Below are 6,813 nucleotides of genomic sequence, written 5' to 3' on the forward strand. Positions count from 1 at the left end.
GAGGGGAGACCTTACTGCTCTCTACAACTACCTGAAGGGAGGTTGGAGCAAGGAGGGAGCCAGCCCCTTTTCCTTGGTGTCAAGTGACAGGACCAGAGGAAAGGTTTACAAGCTGCACTAGGGGAGGTTTAGGCTGGATATTAGGAAATACTTCTTTGCTGAAAAGATTCTCAAACGTTGGAATGGTCTGCCCAGGGCAGTGGTGGTGTCACCATCCCTGGGAGTGTTCAAGCAGCATGTGAACCTGGCACTTAGGGACATGGTTTATTGTTGACCCTTCAGTGCTGGGTTGAGGATTGGTCTTTGAGGTCTCTTCCCAACAGATGTATTCTGTGATTCTGTGTATCGTGGGTTCAAATTCTTGGTACTTTGCACTACGTGAACTTACATTAACCTTCTTTTTGAGTTGGGAATTAGCAGTCTATACCAATCAGGAAAGAGGAAAAACAGTATTATACATAGCATTTTAGTAGAGCATAAAAGCACAAAACAGTGAATTACAGATATTTGAAGCTAAACTACTTTTGATCTAGAAGGCAGGCTGGCATCTTAGTTCTCTGATCTGATGGAGCACTCTGGAAAAGGACAAAAAATAAAGTATATCTCTTTCCCTTCAGGAGGTTGAATGCTGCAAAGAAATTCTGTGTCAGCCGGGTGACATCTTGCCTAGGTTCTTATTCTTCCCGTTGTTTACAATAAGGTTTGATGTTTCTTCAGAAAGCTATTAGTATTGTCACGTTGCATTAAATCTTCTATGCATAATAATTTAGCACCAAACAAAACAATTACATGGTTACAGGGCAGTAACTGAAGGTTTTAATGATTTATTAAGAGAAGTGCAACTATTATGCATTAACCATAGTGGAATGTGGTATTTTTGTACTAAGTATTGTATTTAGAGATACATCTTAATGTATTTGTTCTGCTTGGCCCAGTTATATGTTTCTGAGGGAAATGTAATCATGTATTATTTCCTGGCTTTCTATGTGTTAACTTTGGAATGAATCTATTAGTTTATCCAATAGATTGTGTACTTCCTTTTTAGAGAGAAATAAATCTAAAGTATTTTCGTAGCTTTGTGTTTTGTGTTGTGTTGGTTGGGGGTTTTTGTTTGTTTTTTTGGTTGGTTGGTGTTTTGGGTTTGTTTGTTTGTTTGTTTTTTTGTTAAAAGATTTTCCCTAAAATCTAGGTTTTGCCTCATGGGTCTGACAAGTGTGCATATTTATGACAAATGTAGGAATTTTTCATCCCATTAAAATTTCAACAGATAATTTCAGCAGATACTCCTTCGGGACAAATAAAATTCTGTTACTTGGTGAAGAGTCATTGAAAGCCTTTAACTCTTCACTAGGCTATGATACCTTTCATTCAGTCATTAAATGGTATTTGATGATTTCTTGGCCAGTTTTGTACAGCAGAGTTTTGCCAGCCAATTGAAGACTTCCTCAACTCCCCTTGTCTCAACAGTAGCTGAATAACCACAAGAAGCTTGGGATGGGCCAATCCTGGTTAAACACTTCCACAAGAAGGACAAAAGAAGTGAAACAGAAGGTTGAGGCATATGTGCAAGTATTGGCTGGCAAGAATCCTATTGACTTGTATTATAAAATACCCAGTGGATATATAAAAAATAGGGTAATTGTTTTGAGAGTTTTATCAGCTCTCAGTTGAGCTGGGATATTTTGGGCAGTTTCTCATGTTCTGTAACCTTCCTTAGTCAAATACAAAAAAACCCTGTAGTTTAGTGGATGTGCAAAACATTAGTGAAAGACAGCATTTTTCTGAAGCTCATGTCTATTAATTCATATGAGAGCGGAGAAATTTCCTATTTCTGTGCAATAGGAAGGATAAATCTTAATGTACTTAAAACTACTGGAAATTTACATGAAACCTCGAGGCTTTTTTAGTTCAGAGATTTGGGGAGATGTAGATTTTAGTTTAAACTGTAGGTAGTGTTTGTACTGTGCTCATGCTTCGTGTGCATGCTTACAACAGAACAAATCAGAAGAAAAGTTCATTATCTCAAATAAAATTAGAATTATAAAGAACTAGTATAAGAACAAAATCTCAATCTTAGATTTATGTAAAAAATGTTTTCTCAGAGAATTTCTTGGAATATAAATTCCTTAGCAGATAAATATTTTGTCTTGTCAGACTGTATAACAAAATTGCAGTTTGCATTTTGAACAATAGCTGGGTATACAGAACTTAACCCTCCAGATACTGTGGTTTCTATTTTTTTTTCCCAGACTTATTTTCCTGGAAGATGCCACATAAGCACACCAGAGATGTTTAGACTGTTGCTAATACAACATTATATTTAGTTTTTCAGTATTAAAAAGAACAGCAGGATTTAGGAAGAAGTTATAGGCAGGGAGGATTTTTGTACAAATTGCATTATTTCTTCAGGCAAAATGGTCTTCTATTATATAGAATATGAAAGTTTTACAATCAAAGGTGCTTTGATGTCATAAAAACTGAAAATGAGAAGTGATAATACAACGGCTGATTTGAAGGGGTTTTCATGTTCATATTCACGGTTTGTGGTTTTTTGCTTCCTAGTAACTAATACATCAAGTGTGATGGAAGGGGTTGCACAGATACCTGAGATCATAGAACCATAGAATAGAATAGAATCATAGAATCAGTCAGGGTTGGAAGGGACCACAAGGATCATCTAGTTCCAACCCCCCTGCCACGGGCAGGGACACCTCACACTACATCAGGCTGGCCAGAGCCTCATCCAGCCTGGCCTTAAACACCTCCAGGGATGGGACCCCAACCACTTCCCTGGACAACCCATTCCAGGCTCTCACCACTCTCATGGGGAAGAACTTCTTCCTTACGTCCAGCCTGAATTTCCCCACTTCCAGCTTTATTCCATTCCCCCTAGTCCTATCACTACCTGATAGCCTAAAAAGTCCCTCCCCAGCTTTCTTGTAGGCCCCCTTCAGATATTGAAAGGCCACAATAAGGTCACCTCAGAGCCTTCCCTTCTCCAGACTGAACAGCCCCAACTCTCTCAGTCTGTCCTCATAGGAGAGGTGCTCCAGCCCTCTGCTCATCCTGGTGGTCCTTCTCTGGACACCTTCCAGCATGTCCATATCCCTCTTGTAATAGGGGCTTCAGAACTGGACACAGTACTCCAGGTGGGGTCTCACCAGAGCAGAGGAGAGGGGAAGAATCACCTCTCTTGACCTGCTGGCCATACTTCTCCTGATGCAGCCCAGGCTCTGGTTGGCTTTCTGGGCTGCAAGTGCACATTGACAGCTCATGTTGAGCTTCTCATCCACCAGCACCCCCAAGTCCCTCTCCTCAAGGCTGCTCTCCAGCCACTCACTGCCCAGCCTGGATTTGTGCTTGGGATTTCCTCGACCCAGATGCAGGACCTTGCACTTGGTCTTGTTGAATCTCATGAGGTTGGCTTGTGCCCACCTCTCCAGCCTGTCAAGGTCCCTCTGGATGGCATCCCTTCCCTCCAATGTGTCTGCTGCACCACACAGCTTGGTGTCATCAGCAAACTTGCTGAGGGTGCACTCAATGCCACTGTCCATGGCACCAACAAAGATGAAGTAGTCTTTCTCATTTCACAGCTATTCCTGGGTCTACATTTTGATCTAGAGGAAACCCAGTTGGGTCCACCAGAAATATGACTAATGAACAGCTTTAGCTTCCAATCTGGCAGTGGAATAGTAAGGTAGTGGTGGTCCCCATGGCAGGAATTATTTTTTCTCAGAGCCCCAGATTCTGTCTCTGGCCCTGTCTATTGAAATGTGCTAAATCTATAGCACCCAGCTTCTGAATTTGGGAATGAAATTAGTGTTTCCTGTATGTACAATATTTCCTGTAATATTACTTCTGTACAAGTAATTCCAGTCTCCTTCAGCATACATGCTTTACGTGATGGTAAGAGTTTCACCTTTGGTTAGCTGACTCGTAAAAGCTGATAGACATTGCCATGTAATTGCACAGCCCCACAGCTGGGCATGCATCTATTTAAGTTCAAAGCATTTTGCAGCTTGATAGAATGCATGTACATGATGCTTAGCAAACAGAGAACTAAAACTCAGCAGCTGTCTTCTTTGTGCATCTATTTTCAATAATTCGTTTGGTATCCTGTGACTCTTAATTGGGACAGTGGTGATGCAAGCTTTACAATTCCTACATTCAGTATGATTAGAACAAAAGATCTGGCATTCCTAAATGTGAGAATAGCAAAGCTGATGCCAATTATACCTATATGAAATACGCTGTAGTGGTTTAAAATTTAATGATAACCATTAGAACCATCTTTTACTGTCACGAGCACAGACAGCTTATAGACTTTAAGGAATTACTCTTTATGGTATCTGTCTGAGCACTGAGGATGTCTCCTTTTTGCAAAGAAAATTAGAGCTTAGGGTAAATATCATTGAAGAAGTGTCTCCTTGGGCTAGAAATTGCAGTATTGTTAATACTTGCATAGAACCAGGAAAGTATGTGAACAAGCCTTACATTATGGTCAGTGCTTTTGCACATTGTAGGTGTGTGTTACGTTGCTTTCAGTGTGTGCAGGAAATGGTGTCTGCAGATTCTCTGGCAGGCTCTTTGGAGTTGCATTCACATGCCATTGGAAATAACAGAATTAGGATAGGTCACAAGGGCCCTCCGGAGAGCATCTACTCCAGCCTCCCACTTGAAGTAGATCCTGCTAGAGCAAGCTGCTCAGGGCCTTGTCCAGGCAAGGCTTGAATGTCTTCAAGTGTGGGAGCTCCAAAACTTCTCTGGATAATATATTCCAGTGTTTGACCACCTTCTTGGTATTTTTTTCCTCCTTTTTTAACAAGTCTGAATTTCTCGTTTTTCGGCTTGTGGCCATTGTTTCTTGTCCTTCCACAAGATTCAGACCCCCATCTTTTCATATGATCCTAATTGGGACCCACATAACTTCTTCTAGAGACTGAACAAACTGAGCTCTCTGTGCGCCCCACACTCCAGTCCTGTGCTCCTATCAGTGGCCCTCCACCAGACTCACCCAGGGTGTACTACAGATCTGGTCTCACAAGTACTAAATAGAGGGAAATGATCACTTCCCTGGACCTGCTGTCTATGATGTTGCTAATAAAGCCCATTATGGGCTTGGCTTTCTTCACCTCAAGGGCACGCTTCTGACTTACGTTCAACTTGTTTTCCACCAGCACCTCAGGTGTTCTTCTGCAGAGCTGTTTCATAGCCAGTTGGCCTGCAGCCTGTGCTCTTGCACAGGGATATTCCATTGCAGGTGCAGGACTTTGCATTTGTGTTTGTTTCATGAAGTTCCTGTCAGCCCATTTTTTCCAGCCTGTCAAGGCCTCTATGAGGAGCAGCCCCACCATCTGGTGTATCATCTGCTCTTCTCAAGCTGGTGTCTTCCAACCTCTCAGGGAGTGTACTCTATCCCATCAAGTTGTTAATTAAATTACTGCATTACTTTCTGCAAGCTGTAGGTGCAGATTATCTCTCCCCCTCTCTCTCTCAAAGCTGATGTAGAGGAGTCTCGGTTGTTCAATGACCTTCTAGATCTGACAGACGCTTTCTCCCTGCTGCTTCAGCAGGTCCCCTGATCCCCTTACAAGGAGTGACTCAGTATTGCAGCAAAGAGTTTTCCCCTCTGTGAGTGGCATCAAATTTTATCCATTCAAAACACAGTGAAGAGTTTTACAACATTTCAGAAAAGAAACCAAAACTAAAGATGGGTGGCAGCATTTGAGCAGATGTGCAAAGGCGGCGAGCAGGCTGCTGCCAGTGCCGAGGCCCATGTCTGTCAGCACCCTAGCCCAGTGCACATGCCTGGATCAGTAGCTGCAGTCCTGGCAGAAGCAGCAACAGCACAGTAAGCCTAAGGTTCACACTATTATCTGAGGAAGGTTTGTGTGGCCATGTATGGCCATCAGTAATTGAGGGAGAGCTAAAGGATGCCAGTGGATAAATAGTGTATGCCCTAAAACATTTACTGAAAACGTATCAATTTCTGTTATAGCCTGAGTTTCTCTCAGGCTCTTTTTGCCAGACTTTCAATGAGCCAGTGAAGTTTTTTCCCTCTGGTATTACTGTTAGTTTGTGAACTTTCTGCTGATCCACTTGTGCTTCTTGTTACAACACTCAGATCTATTCTCAGTGTAGGATGCTTCATTATTTTAGTCCTTTGGTGCAGCAATTTATTATTAATTATGCTTTCACAGTTGAGCAATCTCATTACTTCATTACATTTGTTCTCCACCAACATATAAATGGATTATTTGTAATGAGACTTCTACGAGTCGCTACTGAATGTGGATTTTGTAGCTTCAGCCTGAGAAGGGTAATTCCCCCACCACACTCAGCCTTTGAAAAAGGATTACATGAGAGGTTTCGGGAAACCACAGATCTGTTCATTGCCTGCTGGAGAAAGAAAACGTGTGTGAGGCTGTGGGAAATGACATTGATTATTTTAGGAATTAGCATTGCACAGAAGGGAGACAGAAACTGGCAGCGTAAAGAAGCTGCAGGATTTCTGACAGGCTGCTTTTCATGCACTTTTCTCCATCTGTGCTCGAGGCTTCCTCAGATGCTGCTGCAGAGACCTGGGCAGTGCACCCCTCCATGCATGGCCTCAGGTTATTTCTCTGTTATGGTGGTTTACAGCAGCAAGATGATGACCCGTGGGAGCGTGCTGGTTCTTGAGCTTCTCTGTCTGTTTTACCTGCTTTTGTACTTGTTCTGTCAGTGCTCTGAAAGAGAAATAATCTTGACACATTTATGGGCTGCATAATACATTAAGCATAAAGATGTGAGTCCTCCTGTAAAGCCAATAGA

Source organism: Indicator indicator, chromosome 16 (genome assembly GCF_027791375.1).
Source record: "Indicator indicator isolate 239-I01 chromosome 16, UM_Iind_1.1, whole genome shotgun sequence".
NCBI lineage: Eukaryota > Metazoa > Chordata > Aves > Piciformes > Indicatoridae > Indicator > Indicator indicator.